Source organism: Euprymna scolopes, chromosome 44 (assembly GCF_053919585.1).
Source record: "Euprymna scolopes isolate OS-2025 chromosome 44, ASM5391958v1, whole genome shotgun sequence".
In the NCBI taxonomy this organism is placed as follows: domain Eukaryota; kingdom Metazoa; phylum Mollusca; class Cephalopoda; order Sepiida; family Sepiolidae; genus Euprymna; species Euprymna scolopes.
The window spans coordinates 3160074-3182408 of record NC_136525.1 but is presented as its reverse complement, the minus strand read 5'-3'; the positions used below and the strand labels follow the sequence as shown (position 1 = coordinate 3182408).

General features: G+C 33.9%; 1 protein-coding gene across 1 annotated transcript in view; it reads right to left on the bottom strand.

Annotated features, from left to right (window-relative positions):
* The window catches only part of LOC145268652 (metal-response element-binding transcription factor 2-like), a 122755-nt gene extending 101687 nt beyond the window's left edge, over positions 1-21068 (bottom strand). The window contains exon 1 of the mRNA XM_080124137.1: positions 20941-21068. The gene's annotated coding sequence lies outside the window, so the exon portion shown is untranslated. The remainder of the gene's footprint in view (positions 1-20940) is intronic.
* Positions 21069-22335: the final 1267 nt, after the last annotated feature.

The following is a 22335-nucleotide window of genomic DNA, read 5'->3' as shown; positions in this document are numbered from 1 at the left end:
AAATTCGATAAAAATTTAAAAATAAATCTTTGGAAATCAAATAAAAAAATTTTTTACAAAAGTAAAAAAAAAAATGTTTAAAAATATTATGTGACAAATGGTGTATGTAATGTTAACAAAATTAGAACATAGAGCCTCAATACTATAAATGAATATTTAAAAAATTAATTAAGTAAAAAATTAATTAAGTAAAAAATAAACTAAAAAAAAAGCCAATTTTTAAATTTTTTTAAATAAAAACAAATAAAAGAAATCAGATTAAAATTCAAGCTTAAAAAATTAGAAAAAAGAATTAATCACACATAAAAAAATCAGATTAAAAATTAAATTTAAAAAATTAGAGAAAAAATTAATCACAAAAAATCTTTAATTAATAAATGATGCCACTTTCCTCTTGTAGCAGGATTTGAACCTGAAACCACAAGACTATATAAAGCAATTTAGAAACGTGAATGTAATAAAAAAAATAAAATGAAATGAGAGCAATTATTTTTTTTAATCAAACGAAAAAAATTAAAATAAAAGTCAATTAAAAAGAAAAAAAAAAAAGCTTTAACTGATAAAATAAATATTCTATTGACGTTGGCAGAATTCGAACCTGAAACCCCAACATTGCAATTGTAAAAATAAAAACAATATTTTAGTTAAAAAAAAACAAAAAAACTAATAGTTTAAAAATAAAAACAATATTTTAGTTAAAAAAAACAAAAAAACTAATAGTTTAAAAATAAAAACAATATTTTAGTTCAACTAAATAAAAACTAATTTAAAAAAGAAAGGATTATCAAAACCGGTTGTCACTACCTACACGCGTACCTACCAACGGTAATTATTACATTTTAAACCGTGGACCGGTGGAGGTAGGGACTCACTTGTAAGTAAATAAAATTTAGCGACGAAATGAACAGGTGCTTCTTAGTTATGAAATAAAATACTTGGATTTCTTCGACAAAACCGAAAATGAATAAAAACTCAAAATTTTTGTTTTTTTAAATATTTTTTTGTATAAAATTTGGATTCCGTAAAAATATGGAAAATGTTAGACGTCCATGAAATTCCATCTATGTTTGTTTACAATATCACGTCAGCTGATATTTGGACTTTGTGATGAATGCCCTGGAAAAGCCCTTTCTGATTATGTTTACCAGTTTTAAAATATGCAAACGAACTATACTGTTTATTTATTTTTTTTTTTTTTTTTCAAAATATTTTAAAACTGGTAGACATTGATCGGAAGTGACTTTTCCAGGGCATCCATCGTAAAGCCCAAAATTTATCTGACGTGATATCGTAAACAAACAGACGAAACTAAATGAACGCCAACGTTTATATATATATATATATATATATATATATATATATATATATATACATATATATATATATATATATATATATATATATATTGAACTAATTTAAAAAGCGCAGAAACCAGGAATCGCCCATTTTCGGGAAGGGGGGGGGTTGAATGTGAAACTAAAATTGAGACGCAAAAAGCCGACGAATAAACAATACGAAAACTTCAAGCAAAGTAAAACAAAAAAAGAAACGATGAAATAAAAAGTATAAGAAATACTCAAATTATTCTTAACCTTTGCTGTTGTCGACGTAAATCCGTTAATTGACGTGTCTTTTTTCTTTTTTCTTTTTTTTCTTAAAGGAAAACGACAGCCAACTTAAAGACGTCATCCATTTCTATTAACAACGGAGCGGCCAAAATGAACACACACACACACACACACGTATAAACATATAAACAGATATCCATACATACACCCACACATATACATAATCTTATTATATTTTACACACACACATACATTAGTAAACACACACACGATAGACACACACACACACAACATACACACGATAGACATATACACACACACATATACATAATCTTATTATATTTTACACACACACATACATTAGTAAACACACACGATAGACACACACACACAACATACACACGATAGACATATACACACACACACACGATAGACATACACACACACACGATAGACATACACACACACACGATAGACATACACACACACACGATAGACATATACACACACACGATAGACATATATACACACACACGATAGACATATATACACACACACGATAGACATATATACACACACGATACACACACACACACACACGATAGACATATACACACACACACATGATAGACACACACACACACGACACACACGATAGACATATATACACACACACGATAGACACACACACACGATAGACACACACACACGATAGACACACACACATGATAGACACACACACACACATGATAGACACACACACACACATGATAGACACACACACACACACACGATAGACACACACGATAGACATATATACACACACACACACACACACACACATATGATAGACATATACACATATATTTCCCCCAAAACCTCTGGCTATGATGGATGGGGAGACTAAAACTTGTTGCTATGTTTCAAATGATAACAGCAAGGGGAGACTTGATTTCAAATATTTCTCATGTTATATCTTCCGTCTTTTTGAAATAGGGTACGATTATGAATATCTCCAGTATCAAATAATTAGGCACGACCAAAACCGAAGGAGGGAGTACGTATTTTTTGGAGTCTCTACCAAAAATCAAGTAATTATCCAATCAAAACAAAATTTTCACCGATTCTTAAGTGGAAGAATGAACTTTATAATGGTGTACATTATTTTTTCATACTTGATATTTATATGTATATTTTTTGCCTACAAACTCCACCTTCTTTATTGGTGGTTACAAATATATTCAAAATAATCAGCCGAAACTGAACAAAATATATTTTATTGTGGGGAGGGTGAGGATTGTAGAGAGAAAAAAAAACTGCACACATGTCAAATTTTAAGGTTGAAAATCTGAATTTTGAATGTTTAATTTTTCATCTTTTGTGTTTTGAAGTGTGAAATTCGTTGAATTTGTTAATTATTAGCAAAAAAAAAAAAAAAAATTTCATTATTTTTACAAAAAAAAACCCACTACTTTTAAATCTTTGAAAAATAAATTAATAATTTTCTTTAAATGAACCCAATATTGCTAATATACCATTAAATAGGAAATGCGTTGAAGAATCAAAAAAATAAATAAAAAATCAATAAATAACCGCACATTGTTAAAAATATGATAATTTCTTTCCGCAATTTGTCGTTACGTGATATGAATTCACCTATGGTAGACCATAAGATATACAAACAGTTGTTCATCTTTCCCTTTTCCTGAGACTTGCGAACCAGAATTTTGCCAGGGTCACCCATACTGAAGTTAACAATAGCCTCCACATTTTGGCCAAGTTTCAGGAAAATCTAATCGATGGATCAAACGCTATGAGGCAAAAAGTGTCACTTTTTACCTCTTTGGAGCCCCTGGGGAGTGGATAACGGTACAGTTTCAAACCTTAACACATGTATATTTGCGTTGACCACCGTGAAAAAACACTATATAGTCAGACATATCAAGTTTTTATTGAGAAATATGAAAAAAAAGAGACACAAAAAGAGGCATTTTTAGCACTAAAAGTCCCCGGGGACGCAAACCAGAATTTTGCCAGGATCACCCATACTGGATTTATATTAAAGACAATGAGTTCCACATTATGGCCAAGCTTCAAAAAAATCTAATGCATGGATCAAAAGTTATGAGGCACAACGGGCCATTTTGGGGCATTTTTTACCTCTTGAGCCCCTGGGGGCACAACAGGAATTTTTGTAAAAAAAAATTTTTTATTGTGCACATCTATTTAATGAAATATAATTTGTGGCAAAATTTCAGGAAAAACTAATGGACGGTTATCTGGCAATAGTCCGGACTAATGGACACACGGACGCCACTGAAAACATAGGTCCCTCTCCGATAAATTGGAGGATCAATACATGGAAACTTACAGGACAAACTTCATTTAGTCAGGTTAAGGCTACCATAGTTTCTTCCAAACTATTAAGTTTTGGGATTTTTTTTTAATTTCACTCCGCCGCAAAATCTATGAAGCGAGAAAAGAATTATTTGAAATTCAGGTACCTATGCTATAATACTTTTGCATATTCTTATAGTAAATCATCCTAAATCTTATTTGGACAAAAAAATAAAAATAAATAATGTGTCATTCCATCGAGACAAAAATGGCAGTGATAGTGTTTTTTTTTTTTTGAAAATTAAAAAAAAATTTTAATTCTGTTAAGAAATGAAAAAAAAATTTATATTGTCCTTTTCATATAAAATTCACGCTTTTATCTTTCTGGAAAAAAAAAAGTTGCTAAAAAAAAAAATAATGGATTTTAATAGACTTTGATTCGTTTTAAAAAATAAACAACAACTTGGTTTTTCTTCCATTTTTTGGATGTGCCTACAAATAATCCTTATACACTGCGAAATTTACGCCATGTATGAAAATCAAAGAGGGGAGATATAACATATGGGAAATATATGGAATCAAGTCTCCCCTTGCTGTTATTTCAGATCATTTGAAACCATAGCAGCAAATTTTAGTTTCCCCTCCAAGGCCAGAGGTTTTGGGAAAATATCAGATATTTTGTAATTCATATGCAAAACTAGGAAAACAAATGACTATGAAATCCTTCCACCAACAAAAAATCCTTTAAAATTACAGTTATTAAAGATTTTAAACGGTCCTGAAAACGAAAACAAGTTAAAATACCAGGAAACAATTTCAATGATATGAATAAATTATAGCTTTAAAAAGTGGGGGATCACTTTTCTGTATTAATTTAATGTAGAATAAACACCCACTTTATAGCCAGTGACCATAAAGTGGGTGCTCATATTACATTAAATTAATATAGAAAAGTGATCCCCTATTTATTTAAACAATGTGCGACCTTAAAGGCAAATGTCACATAGCCCACTACACAATTCAGGTCATTAGCTTTCCAACGAGCCTTCATTTGTTAAATTCTGATCAATAGTCACCAAGATTTCGAACTTATAAAATTGCCCTAAAAAGTGGTATCTCTCTCTCTCTCTCATATATATGTATGGATATATCTACCCTCGTAGCCAAAGGCAAATTGAATATTGAAATGCTCATGTCTTTTGTCCTATGGGCCGAAACTACATGAAAATTTGCAGGCTTTTTTGAAGATTATAATACTATTCTATCGTTTAAATTTTATGACAACTGGTGAAAAAGAATCTATATTTTCAGATCAATAAAATAGACCTAAAACGGTATTTGCCCCACCTTACGGTGTTATTTATAATGTTATTTGATTATATACATGTGTATTATATACTGTACTGTATTTTGTTACTAATTTTTAAGGCCGTATCCTGGGGTTCGACTGTATAGTGTCCTGCAGACTAGCTTCAGTTTTGCTGCTTCAGTTGTCTCCCCTGTGGCCTTGTTTGGCCACTAATACACACATTATACACACACAAGGGAATTACAAATGACAAAAATATCTGAAATTGAGACAAATTTTTTCAATTTGAAGAGGAATGCACTATCAACCACTTGTGCTGTTCTGAAGACTGAAAATTGATATTTTCAGGGTCATGCTTCACGAAAGAGGCCGAGCGAAATTATTCACCCACAGAAGGTGAAGCCTTAGGAATATTGTGGGCATTGCAACATTCTCGTCTAATCATCCTTAGCTGTGAGAACCTCATTGCTGCATCAGACCACAAACAGCTTTTGGGCATATTTAATGACCAAGATTTGAGTGTAATAAGCAATCCGAAAACGCAAAACCTCAAAGAGTCAACCCCCAACCATGGAGGTTTACCACAATGCATCCCCCAGGGAAAGTGGAGTAAGGGAGGGGGGAGCAGATGCTTCGTTACATAACCCAGGTTCAATCGCGGCTGTTTTATAACTTCTTAGTGAACTTGTGACACACTTGATCAAATTGATACATCCCTCAAGATGCATTGATGATGATCGGTGTCTCAACCATGAACAAGCTAAGCAGCGTCACCCTTGATGATGTCTCGAAAGCAGCACATGAGAATCCCAAATACTAAGATCTAATCCCAACCATCTAAACTGGCTTTCCTAATTAGCGTAGTGGTGTAGCAGGTTACCTTATGGCGTATAGAAGTGGGTTTATCATGTTTGTGTTTGATTATGGCGTATAGAAGTGGGTTTATCATGTTTGTGTTTGATTATGGCGTATAGAAGTGGGTTTATCATGTTTGTGTTTGATTATGGCGTATAGAAGTGGGTTTATCATGTTTGTGTTTGATTATGGCGTATAGAAGTGGGTTTATCATGTTTGTGTTTGATTATGGCGTATAGAAGTGGGTTTATCATGTTTGTTTGATTATGGCGTATAGAAGTGGGTTTATCATGTTTGTGTTTGATTATCTGACTTCATAGAAATAAATAAAACAGACATATTTTAAAGCTAAGAAAAGCAGCTTTATTGGTGCGAAGTAGGTAGAGAGAGAGTTTTTGTGGCAGAAGAGAATGTTCGTGAATTTGTGAGAGAAAAGGTTAGCGTGGAGAGAAATCCACAAAAGGAGAATATGGCTCTCGTCTTCAGGAGGCCTCAAGTTTTGACAAGCTTCTGGGCTTGACAATTACTCCTGATCTTAAATGGAACACGTACATCAGATCTGTTGCCAGGGCCACTGGAAAAATGGTGGGATCTTTCTATCGATCCAGTAGATATCTCACTGCTGATGCAATTCTCTATCTATATAAGAGCCAGGTACGTCCAAGGATGGAGTACTGTTGCCATATCTGGGCAGGAGCTGCTAGAAAGAACTTGTCCTGTCTTGATAGAGTTCAAAATAGACTTTGTAGCCTCGTAGGAGATGTCTTTTTCTCTTCACAGCAACCTCTATCTCACAGAAGAGATGTTGCGAGCTTGTCTCTGATGTATCGTTATTTTCATGGAAAGTGTTCGACTGAGCTTCAGTCTATGGTCCCCCCCTCGCCAAACTTTCACAAGAAACACTCGTCTAGCTGAAAACACTATCAATAATTTCCCCCACTCTTTATCTGTGCCTAAACCTAAACGTAGATTCCATGAACAAAGCTTCTTCCTTAGAACTGCACGCCTGTCGAATTGTCTTCCGTTTTCCTGCTTTCCGGCTGAGTACAATATGGTTGTCTTCAAGTCCAACGTAAATAAGTTCTTTATGAGCTGTTCCATATAAGTTAACTAATTTACCGAATTTTCATTGCTAATGATTACTATATTTTCCAATTTCTACTGTACACTCTTTAACTCTTATCCTTGAGTGGCCTCTTGGCCTTGATAATGTGGTGATGCCTGTGTAAAAAAAAAACAAAAAAAACTTATCGGTTTAGATGGAAACAAAGTTGGTTTGAATTTACTTCGGTGTCTTTTTTTTCTGGTTGTGTGAGTTAGGCAGTGTTTAGTAATTGAAGGCGTTGGCCCACAACAAGAGAGCGTAATCGGCTTCAGTTCACTGGTGCCTTATTTCTCTTTTTTTTTTCTTCATTATGTCTCTTCAGGTTTGGTGACAGAATCTGTCCATACATTCACCGACGCAGCAGGGCGAATCCTCTTCTCATTTCTTTAGGTCGGGTGGGAGAATCTGTCCGTGTGTTCACTGACGCAGCGGGGCGAATCTCCTTCTCGAATCTTCTCTCCTTCAACCGGAAGTCCCGCGCTTTCTTCCGGTGCGCACGAGACCTCCTTCCTTTGTCTCCGACTGGCGATTTGACCCTCCTCCCGTTTTGCAGCCAACTCTTACCTATCCCCACAACCTCAGAGTATTGGGCAATGCAGCACCATCTCAATGTCGGAACAGATGTGGTGATACAGAGCAAGCAGGGTCGACATAGATGGAACAAAACAGGTTGAATGCCTTCCATATAAACAATATCGGGTTAAAATCAATGGTTTAGGCCGCATAACCCTCCAGAACCACAAATTCCTCCGGTAACTCGAAAAACTGTGGCACAGTGTCGACAATATTATTCTGGACAGAATCACTGCAGCAATTATACTGATGAGGGATGATGTTCATCTTGGAATATCGCATGATTTTTTTTGTAAATGCCTCAGTCCATTCAAAACTTGCGGAATTGTGGTTTGGTCATTCCAGTGGAGACAGATGGAGGTTTGACCTTATCTGAGGCATCCTTGGTTGAGAGTAGGATTGGATCAAATACAATTGTATTTGTAATGCAATTGTATTTGTATTTTAACATCACAAGAAAAAGTAATTTGTATTATGGCATCCAGGAAAATAGTATTTTGTATTTGTATTTATATTAGAGAGAGAGATGGAAACTTTCAGAGTTCTAATGATAATAAAATGCAATGCGGACACGATATAGAATGTAATGTAGAAGTCAAATTTGGAAGGAAATATTTCTTTTCTTTTTCCTCTTTATTTTGCAGATTTTCAGATTTCTTTATTACTTTGAAAAAAATGTACTTATATTTGTTTTTGTTTAAATCAGTTATATTTTTATTTGTATTTTGAGATTGAGGAATAAAAGTATTCGTATTTGTATTTTTAGACTTAGGAATAAAAGTATTTGTATTTCTGGTAACCTAAACGAAAGTATTTGTATTTCAATCGTTAAAAGTCAGTATTTGATCCAACCCTAGTTGAGAGAGCAATAGATAGTCAGTAGGCGATGATGAGAGCGATCGGGCTAAGTTGAGGATGGCCAACTTGTCAGCGAGAGTGTGCCACACCTAACTCAGTGAGTGCATCCTTATCAAGTTCGGACAATACTGAAGTCGTGATGCGATTCTGTTGGAAGGACTGGCGGTACTTAGCAGCGACATCTTGCAGGATACCAGCATCTGAGAAGAATTCGGTCTCTGTGTCCTCACTTTCCAGCGCCATATAAGGAGGGGATTGGGGGGGGGGGGAGAGAAGTCACTCAACGGTTCACTTGATTAATGGAAGACCACCCAACGATGCCTGAAACATAAATTATAAACGTAAGTGAAGTGTTTTCATATTGTAAGCTAAGAGGCTGGTTATTCCACAGGTCTTGAAGAAGGTTATTCTGGATAACCTCGATGCTGCCAACTAGGGAGTTTCCGCCATGAAATTCCGAGTGAATCAATGTGTTAATTGACCCAGTCTTGACCGATGCATCAAAAACTACAGAGATGAAATTGTTTTTATTGTGCAAAGCATGCACCATCACATCCACCTGAGCCACTAATCTCCATTAAATCTCCAGAGTAGCCATTCCAGCAGATTTGCAGCGACTATTTTGAAATTGACTCGCATGCATACCTAATCATTATTGACAGATTTAGTTGGATCTGTATCTATGTCCTGAGGGTCCATGAGGGGGGAGGTCAATGGAAAGACATTTGTTAACATCTGTTGGGACTTGTTTATTGTATTTAATGTATCGAAGAACTTAGCACTGATGGTGATACAAAGTATGAGTGCAGAGTTACAAAATTTTCTCCGTGTATGGAATGTAGCACACCTACTCATCAGTGGTATACCCTCAATCCAATGGCATAGCTGAGCTAGGAGTCAAGGCAGCCAAAAGGATTACACACAACAATGTTGATACAAATGGCAGTGCTATACTCCAACACCGAAACACTCCTATGCCTAATTTGAAGTTAAGTCTTGCAGTCTCTGATCCCCCCCCCCTCGCCAATCTTTCATGAAAAACACTCGTCTAGCTGAATCCACTGTGAAAAATTTCCCCCACTCTTTATCTGTGCCTAAATCAAAACGTGGATTCCATGAACAAAGCTTCTTTCTTAAAACTGCACACCTGTGGAACTCTGTTCCATCTGCCTGCTTCCCACCGGACTACAACTTGGATGTCTTCAAGTCCAACGTTAACAAATTCCTAATGAACCGCCCCCTTAAGTAAACACTTCATCAAATCTCCACACTAACATAATGTACTTGCAATAACCCTTATCCCGGAGTGGCTTCCGGGCCTTGATAAGTGGTGATTACTGTGTAAAAAAAAAATTTTAAAAAAAAAAAAAAAAAAAAAAAAAAAAGCAGCTTCATGATGGAATTCTGTCTCATCCTTAACACTATCACTTGCATAAAAAGGGGGTCATTTCTGCAGAGGATGGGGATCATCGCTTAAAAAGCGCAATGAAGAGTTCTGGAAGCGATATAATTCCAAAGTGCACAAGTTTCAGCAGTTAGTGTTAGGGTCAAATGTCCTTTTACAGATGAAAACATAAAGTGGGTTCTTGGTGGTCGCATTGTGGAAGTGTTTTACCCTGTTGCAATATTTTTGATGTAATTATGAATGTATGATCTCTGAAAGTTGGAAGATTCTATTTATAAACGCTGCCGACAGGTACTGTCAAATTAAATTAATTCACATTTTACTATCAACCAATCAGAAACCAGAATTGCTCCATAAAAATTAAATCATATTATTTGGATTCATCGGACTATTGTTCTCATCCGGAGTGTGATTTTCACGTTTCAGTCGATGTAGCCTCCGACCTTCTTCAGATGTATCTTATCGAACTGGGAAATGTTTTTGTCAAACTCGGGAATTCGGACGGAATTTCGAGCAGAAGCCTTTATTTACTTCACGGGAGTAGCATGTTCTTGTTCCATCAGCCATGACTGAATAGAGGTCTTAAGTAATTTGCAATTGTATTTTTCGATCGGCCATACTGAGGATTGAACCTTCGACCATGAGGAGAATATCACTTTTTACAATTGATTTTTCCAAGTACTCTAACCACCGCGCCACGGATCCTTCTAGTACAAATTATAGGAGCCTTAAACCTATTTTTATTTCTAGTTGTAAATATCACTATTACTAATTACTATATATCAACATTAATATATATATATATATATATATATATATATATATATATATATATTAATGTTTTTACTTATTACTTGTATATATTATCTATTGTTTATAATTACTGGTTTCCATATCGTATTAAATTACTTAGGACCTCTATCCAGTTATGGCTGGCATAACAGGAGCACACTACCTCCGTGAAATAAATAAAGGGTTCTGCTCAAAATTCCGTCCAAATTCCCCGAGTTCAACAAGATACACCTGAAGAAGGTCGGAGGTTACATTGACTGAAACGTTGTGACAATCACACTCAAGGTGAGAACAGTAGTCCGACGAATCAAAATAACACGAATAACCAATCCTAATCTCAAAAATTCAGAAACGTCAAAAATTAAATCTTTTAGCATTCCAGCACGTAATTTTTGGTAAGTAGGTAGGATCGAACCCGAAGCCTTGAGGCGAAGTTGGAAAATAAAATGTGAAAAAGAACGTGACACGTTAACCGCTCAGCTAGCAAGAATGAGTTACTGAAAGAAGTTGGAATTTATCTAAGATGAGAATTGACAGGTGTCCGCAATTAATGGCATCAAGTGGAAGTCGTAGAGTTAACATTTTGTGCGAGAATGATGACAACGACGTAAGCAGTTATTCAGCAGTTAACATTTTCTGTGGGACAGTTTTTAATGAGGTCAATGACCCGGTTTGTTTGTTTTTACCTAACTTTGGAGAAAAACAGCTCCCCCGTTTATAAGGGGAGTGGCTCGTCTTGAAATGAAGGCAACTGTCTTGTATGACGATGGTAAGCCGGCATTGACCAAATGTTATATCACTTTCTAGAGACCACTGGCCGTGAGGCAGGGATTCGAATCTAATTTCGCTTTTTGTATACCGAAAAACGAAAGCAACATGCGGCGATCTCAAAATGTCGAATATTTAACGTTTCAAAGTCTGGCAAATTAAATAGACAGGCGACCCTCGTTGTTAAGTCGTAGATGTCATCATTTACACAGCATATAAAAAGTTTTAAAAAATGAGCGACGACCTCGAGAAGCTGCCAGAAAAAATCCTTTTGCAGACATACACAAAAAGCGAACATACATACATACATTTTCGCTTTTATGTATAGACTAGGGGGGGTACCCGGCATTGCCCGAGTGTTTGGAGGTGTAAAAGAAAAAAGGTAGGCTTGAACCCGAAGACGCAAAGGTGGAAACGAAAGGAAAAAAAAAACAAACATCGAACCATCTCGGCCACGAGGGGAGAGGAAGTGAAAGCTGTGTTAATTTATCGTTTATACAGTGAAATTAACAGGTGCTCGATAGTTAAGTCGCTGCAAGCCAGTTTCTGTTTTCCCCCCCCGCCCCATCATTCGCTTTTTTATACTGAAAAGCGAAAGAAACACGCAGCGATCGAAAAATCTGGAAAAAATAGAGCGTGAAAGTCTGACGAATTAAATACACACGCAACCCCCGTTCGTAACTCGTACATATTATCATTTAGACAGCATATAAAAAGTTTTAAGGAGCGAGCTGACTGAGAAGGCCAGCGAAAAAAGCCTTTTGCGGGCATACACAAAAAGTGCACATACATACGTACATACATACTTTCGCTTTTATATATAGATAGCTACCCATCGGAAACTCTTCTGAAATTACACATTGCTCTCAATCATCAGTACAGAGTGAAAGTGTTCCACTCTGGCCGAATCACACTCCGTAATAGGCGTTTTCTGACGTTGACGCCACCACATGCAGTCACTGATCAAATCATCCTGTCAGCCGGCAATCCCAGTACTGCTCAGCTTTCCACCCACTCGTGCTCCCGTGCTTGCTGATGCTCCCTCTTCTAACCCCCTCAGCAATGATACCAGTGTCTGATAATTCTGCACTTGATCATACGTCTCAACCAGGCCTCCTTCGCAGTCATCCTTTACTTAACTCGGTTACGGATACTATTGTTGAGGATGATCCTCCCCTCCCCCGCCATTTGTTGGAAAGAAGATGAACCGAATATTGAGAAACTTGCTATCATTCAACAGCCCCGATTTGAAAGAATCCACTTTTTTTTTTTTTTTTTTTTTTTTTACAATGGAGTCACCACTTATCAATGGCTAAAAGCCACACAAGGATATGGGTTAGTGAGTGGACGGAAGTCAATGGTACAATATCGTAATCGTTAGTGGAAATTTGGTAAATTGGATTACTTAAGGGGTTCCGCTCACGTTGGACTTTAAGACAACCATGTTGTAGTTAGTTGGAAGGAGGAAAACAAGAATTTCACAGACGTGCAGTTCTAAGAAACTTTGTTCATGGAATCTATCTTTAGGTTTAGGCACAGATAAAGAGTAGGGGAAATTATTGATAGTGGTTTCAACTAGACGAGTGTTTTCTATGAAAGTCAGGCCAATACATCGGCAAACACTGTTTTTCGAGCTGAATAAACATGTTACATTGAATAAAAACACAAAAAATATATCCAGTTTGGTAGAAAAGTAACTTATCTTGCCTTTGATAACATTTATTTGTTATGTATTTGTTTTTTGACAACTCTTTCGAATCTATGTGTACAGTAATACAAACCCAATAATAGTTATCAAAGGCAAGTTACTTTTCTACCTAACTGGATGTTTTTAGTGTTTTTATTTAATGTAACATGTTTATTCAGCTCGAAGCTCGAAAAACAGTGTTTACCGATGTATTGTAAAATTACAAATGGCGCCCGACTCTCTTTGTGCCACGTTAAGTTTGGGAAAAGGTGTTAAAAATAAAAAACTAGACAAAATACTGTTAAATATCCACCAAATATGTCATCCTACGTCACGGTAAGATATACTGAGCGAGTTTCTAACAGTATTTTGTATAGTTTTTTATTTTTAACTCCTTTTCCCAAACTTACCGTGTCACAAAGAAAGTCAGGCGCCATTTTTAACTTTCCAATACATCGGTAAACACTGTATGTTTACCAAGCTTAATAAACATGTTACATCAAATAAAAACACTAAAAACATATCCAGTTAGGTAGAGAAGTAACTTATCTTGCCTTTGATAACATTTATTTGTTAAACATTTGTTTTTGATAACTTTTTCGAATCTATGTGTACAGTAATACAAACCCGCTTTTTGTTTATTCTTTTTTATCGCCACAAGTGCTAATTTTGGCCGCCGTATACGAGTGCTACCCCACTAGCGATATACAGATCGGCTCCGATGTTGAACGTTGTTCGATTGAGGGAGAATTATTTTTACAAGGAAAGAATTTTTGCCTGAGTGATTTAGTTTGTTTTATTTATTTTGGCTTGAAATTTGCGCATGTTGGGTAGCACTCGTGTACGTCGGCCCTAATTTTGACTTTCACCAATTTTACTGTTAATAATTACCTATAACGGAAACTCTGGCAAAAAACATAAAATCATTAAAAAAATCATGAGCAAATTTCAAGCCAAAATATCTAAATAAATAAAAAATAAAAAAACGAGGTCACACAGGCAAAAATTCTTTCCTTGTAAAAATAACGTCTCCCTCAGTCGAACTACGTTCAACATCGGAGCCGATGCGTATTTCGCTAGAGGGGTAGCATTGAACACATATCTAAAGAAATGGCAGAAACACTAGAGGATGACCTCCAATCTGTAGTGGAATGGGGACAAAAATGGATGGTCAGATTCAATGCTGCCAAGATCAAGCTCGTTTCCTTCAATAATTACAAGAAACCTCTACCACCAATAGCAATGGCCAAGCACACATTGCCTGAAAGTACTTTTAAACTCCTCGGCCTAACGTTCACAGGAAACATGACTTGAAACAATTACATTGAGAGCATTGCTAGGTGTGTCAGAAATTTCGTGAAAAATAATGAATAATTCCACCCCGTCTTTCCAAGCTTATAATTCCTCGAAAAATGTAATTCAAGCCCTAATTTTTTTTTTTTTTTTTTTTTTCAATTAAAGGAGCAAGGGCCAAGGTTTCATTAAAAAAAAAAAAAAAAACTGTTTTAAACTTCGGACTTTACAGGTAAATTTCTAAAAAACACTACTTTTTTTTGTTTTAAATTTGAATATATTATTTATTGATCTTTTATCTTCAATTTGTGATATATAAAACTTTGGTGAGTAAATTATTTACTTTTTAATAGACACTTGAAAATGGGGGGGGGCGAGAATTAAAAAAAAACGTTTGTCTAAAATATGATATTCGGTTCATTGGAAAGACCATAAAATTTCACATTGACCCTGAAAATATAGTAAAAATAGAATCAATAGAAAAATTTTGATAGATTTTTAAAGTTTAAAAATTGAAAAATATTGAGTTCGTAAAATTCATTATTGTTTTTAAAAAAAAAAATTTCTATTACTTTTAAAACAACTTTAATAGTTTATTTTGGAAGTATAATCCATAAAAATAAACAACCCACTTTAAAAGAGAAATTACGAGTTTTTTTATATTTTATTGGCAGTTTCGTGTTAGGGGTGTCAAAAATTCCTACAAAAATTCTGATGCACCTAGAGCATTATTGCCAGGACCGCTGCGAAAAAGGTAGGTTCTCTTTACCGTGCTAGAAAGCTACTAACGCCCGAAAGTATCCTGTACCTCTATAATGCCATCATTCGCCCATGTATGGAGTATTGTTGTCATATTTGGGATGGTGCATCATCTGCTATTAGTTTCTCGCTCCAACACAAGGTTCAAAAGAGAATCGCCACCTGATAGGTCCTGTCTTGCCTGAACTGTCATAGCTCCAGCCTCTGTCCCATCGACGATATGTTGCATCCCCCTGCCTGTTCTACAAGTACTTTAACGGTAAATGCTCTGACGAACCGCAAGCACTTGTACCCCCCTCGACGGAAATACCCCCCGACAGACCCCACAAGCAGCTAAATCTCACCCCTTCACAGTAGAGATCCCTAGATGTAAGAGAGCCTTCTACTCCAGTACAGTAGTATCTTCACCAGAACTGCTAGACTTTGGAATTCCCTTCCGGGACCCTGCTTCCCCAACTCTGCTGACATGCAGGAGTTCAAGTGTAACGTGAACCGACATCTTGCTGCCCAACTCCCTACACAGTACCCCTGTAGCTTATGTCCCTGGCCCCCAACATCAAAGTGGCAATGTGCCTTGATTTGGGGGTGAAAAGGTAATAAAAAAATTCGTGTACGTCCGCCCCATACTTTTTCATGAACATGCTCTAAAAATGTTTAAAAAATTATCTTTGTTTCACTTTTCACGTTTCATTTCTACGACTGATCTCGATATGCATTTCGCCGAAAGTGCTAATCTGGACTTGCACCAATTTTACTGTTTAATAACTATAACTAATCTGACAAAAAAAAAAAAATCTAACCAAAAAAAAATAAATAAATAAAAATAATCCAAAAAGCACAAAGTTCAAGCAAAAAAAAAAAAAAAAAAAAAAACAACGAAAGCTCCCTAGAACACGCTGCGTACAACATCGGAGCCGATGCGTTTTTCGCTATGGGGACCTCACTCGTGAACGTCCGCCAATAAAAACACTAAAAACTTATTCAATTATGGTAGAAAAGTAATTTGTTTTGTCTTTGATTACATTTATTGGTGCTAGAGCAGAGCAGAGCACTGATCCGCACTATTTTTTTAAATAGTATTTCCAAGTTTAATTAAGGTTTTATGGGGTTTGTATTACTGTACACAGATTTGAAAAAGTTGTCAAAAAAACAAATATATAACAAATAAATGTTATCAAAGGCAAGATAAGTTACTTTTCTACCAAACTGGATATATTTTTCGTGTTTTTATTCCATGTAACATATTTATTCAGCTCGAAAACCATACAGTGTTTACCGATGTATTGGAACATTCAAGATGGCGTCTTATTCTCTCTTTAACACGTTAAGTGTGGGAAAAGATGTTATAAATAAAAAACCGGATAAAATACTGTTAAAAACTCGCTCAATATATGTTGCCGTGACATAGGTTGACATATATTCGCCGGGTTTTTAATAGTATTTTGTATAGGTTTTTATTTATAACACCTTTTCTCAACATTACCGTGTTAAAGAGAGAGTCGGCCGCCATCTTGAATTTTCCAATACATACATCGGTAAACACTATGTTTTTCGAGCTGAATAAATATGTTACATTGAATAAAAACACAAAAATATATCGAGTTTGGTAGAAAAGTAACTTATCTTGCCTTTGATAACATTTATTTGTTATATATTTGTTTTTTGACAACTTTTTCGAATCTATGTGTACAGTTATACAAACCCTACTTTTCTACCTAACTGGATATATTTTTCGTGTTTTTATTCAATGTAACATGTTTATTCAGCTCGAAAAGCATACAGTGTTTACCGATGTATTTGAAAATTCAAAATGGCGCCCGACTCTCTCTTTAAGACGGTAAGTTCGGGAAAAGGTGTTATAAATAATAAACTAGACAAAATACTGTTAGAAATTTGCTCAATATATGTTACCGTGACATAAGTTGACATATATTCGGTGTTTTATAATAGTATTTTGTCTAGTTTATTATTTATAACACATTTTCCCAAACTTACTGTGTTAAAGAGAGAGTCGGGCGCCATTTTGAATTTTCCAATACATCGGTAAACACTGTTTTTCGAGCTGAATAAACATGTTACATTGAATAAAAACAAAGAATATATCCAGTTACGTAGAAAAGTAACTTATCTTGCCTTTGATAATATTTATTTGTTATATAATTGTTTTTTGACAACTTTTTCGAATCTATGTGTACAGTAATACAAACACTATTTTTTTTTTCAATTGTACGGTTGAAGTATAGAATATGTACAAAACACCCTTCCCATGTTAAGAATGGCTTTTTAAATAATAACGTTATTATTTACGTCCGGCACTCTCTGCAACTTTTTCGCATCACTGTGTACGACGATATAAATACAAACCCCCTTTTGTTTATCAAATTGTTAGGTGAAAGTACAGAATTTTTCGAAATTTTGGTCAATGTGCATTCGTTGTCCAACCTGCAAAGAGTGTTCATTCCCAAAGCCGTTCTTAACATGAGAAGGTCGAAAAATAAGAAAATACCTTTCGGAATAAATACTCCCAACCTTCCCCATGTTAAGAACGGCTTTCGGAATGAACACCCTTTGCAGGTTGGACAGCCAGTGCACACATTAAAAAAAAAATTACGATCAATGTATTTTTTTAATGGAAATCGCTCGAGACAAGGTATGAAGCCACTTCAATTGAGGAGCTCATTTATACTGTTTTGGTACTAATGCAGTAATGCACTTATTGATCCGTGCTGAAATAACTTTATTATTTAAAAAGGGGTTTGTATTACTGTACACACAGATTCGAAAAAGTTGTCAAAAAACAAATACATAACAAATAAATGTTATCAAAGGCAAGATAAGTTACTTTTCTACCTAACTGGATATATTTTTCGTGTTTTTATTCAATGTAACATGTTTATTCAGCTCGAAAACCATACAGTGTTTACCGATGTATTGGAAAATTCAAGATGGCGTCTGACTCTCTCTTTAACACAGTAAGTTTGGGAAAAGGTGTTATAAATAAAAAATTGGATAAAATACTGTTAAAACTCGCTCAATAAATGTTACTGTGACATAGGTTGACATATATTCGGCGGTTTTTAAACCCTATTTTGTCTAGTTTTTCATTTATAACATCTTTTCCCAAACTTACCGTGTTAAAGAGAGAATCAGACTCTATCTTGAATGTTCCAATACATCGGTAAACACTATGTTTTTCGAGCTGAATAAACATGTTACATTGAATAAAAACACGAAAAATATATCCAGTTAGGTAGAAAAGTAACTTATCTTGCCTTTGATAACATTTATTTGTTATATATTTGTTTTTCGACAACTTTTTTGAATCTATGTGTACAGTAATACAAACCAAAAAAAAAATATAAAACTTAAATTAAACTTGGAAATACGATTTAAAAAATAGCGCGGATCAGTAAGTGCATTTATACTAATTTTAACATATGTAATGTTTTCACCTGAAATGCGAATGCGTTTGGCTTAAATAACAAATTACAAATCTACAATCACCATTAATTATTGGAGACGGCAATAAATTATACAAAAATATGATTTTTAATTAAAAACCCACCGAATATATGTCGGCCCGGTCACGGTAACATATATGGAGCGAGTTTCTAACAGTATTCTGCATAGTTTTTTACTTTTAACTCATTTTCCAAAACTTACCGTGTTCAACAGAGAGTACGGCGCAATTTGTAATTTTCCAATACATCGGTAAACACTGTTTTTCGAGCTGAATAAACATGTTATATTAAATAAAAACACTAAAAAAATTATCCAGTTAGATAGAAAAGCAACTTATCTTGGCTTTGATAACATTTGTTAAATATTTGTTTTTTGACAACTTTTTCGTATCACTGTAACTGTATACGATATAAATACAAACCCCTTTTTGTTCATTAAATTGTTAGATGAAAGTACAAAATAGTTGCAAATCATCCGTGTTAAGAATGGCTTTCTAAACGTTATTATTTCAGCATAGAAACCTAATAAATGCGCGAGTTAAATTCAATTCTTGTGGTATTTTTTTTGCTGATATTCAATTGTTAGGTGAAAGTACAGAATTTTTGGGTTTGTTTTACTGTACACGTTTTCGAAAAAGTTGTCACAAAACAAATATAGAACAAATAAATGTTATCAAAGGCAAGATAAGTTAATTTTCTACCTAACTGGATATGTTTTTAGTGTTTATATTTAATGTAACATGTTTATTCAGCTCGAAAACCATTCAGTGTTTACCGATGTATTGGAAAATTCAAGATGGCGCCCGACTCTCTCTTTAAGACGGTAAGTTCAAGAAAAGATGTTATAAATAATAAACTAGACAAAATACTGTTAGAAATTCGCTCTATATATTTTACCGTGACATAAGTTGACATATGTTCGGTGTTTTTTAATAGTATTTTGTCTAGTTTATTATTTATAACAAACTTTTCCCAAACTTACTGTGTTAAAGAGAGTCGGGCGGGCGCCATTTTGAATTTTCCAATACATCGGTAAACACTGTATGCTTTTCGACATTGAATAAAAACAAAAAATATATCCAGTTTGGCAGAAAAGTAACTTATCTTGCCTTTGATAATATTTATTTGTTATATATTTGTTTTTTGTTACCCGGTAACATGTATTGAGCGAGTTTCTAACAGTATTTTAAATTAAAAACAAAAAATATATCCAGTTAGTTAGAAAAGTAACTGGTCTTTGATAATATTTATTTGTTCTATATTTGTTTTGTGACAACTTTTTAGAATCTATGCGTACAGTAAAACAAACCCGAATTTTTAGTAATTTTGGTCTATGTGCATTTGTTGTCCAAACTGCAAAGAGTGTTTATTCCGAAAGCCGTTCCTAACACGAGAAGGTTGAAAAATAAAATGCCTTTCGGAATAAATATTCCCAATCTTCCCCATGTTAAGAACGGCTTTCGGAATGAACACCCTTTGCAGGTTGGACAACCAGTGTAGTTGATCGTTTTTTTTTTTGGGGGGGGGGGGTACCTATTTTTTTAATGGAAATCGCTCGAGACAAGGTATGAAGCCAGTTCAACTGAGGAGTTCATTTATACTAATTTTAACAAATGTTTCACCTGAAATGCGTTGGCTTAACTAAAAAGATCCCAAATATACACAATCACCATTAATTATTGGAGATAGCAATGAATTATATAAAAATATGATTTTTAATTGATTAAAATAAAGTTTTTGTAACCATTTTTGAATGGAAATTCTTTTTTTTATTATTCAATTGTCGACGGAAACTTAAAAAGAAAAAAAAAAAGCTTTGAAACAAATGTTTTGTTTATCGATTTGATTTTTAATTAAAAAGATTTATTGATCAAGTTTTTATGCAGGGAAAGTAAAATTTAAAAAAAAAAAACGTTTATCTCGGGCTTTTTTTTTTTTTAATATAAGTTTTATAGAAAAAAAAGTCGAAGAAGAAAAAAAAAAACAAAAACGTTTCTTCATCGAAAAGAAACGTCATTTTTCGATGACACGAAAGAGGAGGACCGTCATTAAACGAATCTCGAATTTACACTTTTCCACCGATAAAAACAAAAAAAAAAGCCATTGACAAACGGACGAATGGCAATAAAACAAAAATGAATTAAAATATTAAATCAAAAGCTGTGTTTACCTGACTGTCTTTACGAAAAACGTAGAAATTCCGAGACTTTTTTTTTTATAACAAAAATTAAAATGAAACTTCTCCCGCCATTTTGATCGCTTGGCGTAAAAGAAAACACCGATCACTGCGCGGTGAAACGGTTTGCACTTATTCAGAAACTTTAAATAAAAATTAAAATGAATTTGGATTTAAACTAGATTTAATTCAACGTATTCAATAAGTGTAAACTTAAAAAAATAATTATAATGTCCTTGTTTTATTAGTTATAAGGAAAAATGTTTACTTATTTATAGAACTATATTTCGTGCGGAGTGTAATAATAGATGTGGAGAGGTGAGCCTCGTTTTGAAAACAAATTCAAATCGAGACGCGCTCATTTTTTTTTTCTTTTTCAGTTAAAAATGTTCGTATTTGCCAAAAAAAAAAATTTATATTTAATAAAATTTTAATGTTTAAATAATTGTTTTATAGTTTATTTTAATAAACAGACTAATTCATTTAATACAGTAAAGTTTATAATCTTAATTTTTACAAATGCTTATATTGAACTTTTCAGCTTTAAAGATGGTTGCCATCAACATAGTTAATATTTAATAAATTTTGAATGTTCAAATTATTGTTTTATAGTTTTTTTAAGAAACAAACAATTTTATTTAATACAGTAAAGTTTATAATCTTAATTTTTAAAAAAAATGCTTATATTGAACTTTTCAGCTTTGAAGATGACTGCCATCAAAATTGTTAATATTTAATAAAAAATTTATGTAAAATTTATTTTTTAATCGTTTATTTTAATAAGCAGACTAATTTATTTTATAAGTTTCTAATCTTAAGTTTTAAAAAATTTATCTTGAACTTTTTAGCTTTAAGGTGGCTGCCATCAAAATATTTAATATTTAATAAAATTTTATGCTTAAATTATAGTTTATTTTAATAAACAGACTAATTTATTTTATACAGTAAAGTTTCTAATGTTAATTTTTTTTAAAAATGGTTATCTTGAACTGTTTAGCTTTAATATGGCTGCCATCAAAATATTTAATAAAATTTTGTTTCAATTACTGTTTTATAGTTTATTTTAATGAACAGACATATATTTTATACGATAAAGTTTCTAATCTTAATTTAAAAAAAAAATTATCATCTTGAACTTTTCAGCTTTAAGATGGCTGCTATCAAAATAGTTAATAATAATAACATTTTAATGTTTAAATTATTGTAGTAGTAGTTTGTAGTTTGTGTTATTCCGTTGGTTATTGACACAGCTGAGCTGGAGCTCCACTGCACCCAGGCTGTCCAATTCCTAGAGAGGTCCAGTCCACTAGATCACTGAGGTCTGGACTAGGGTAGCCTGGTGTTGGCTGCTGGTCAGGCATTGTTTTATAGTTTATTATAATTAACAGA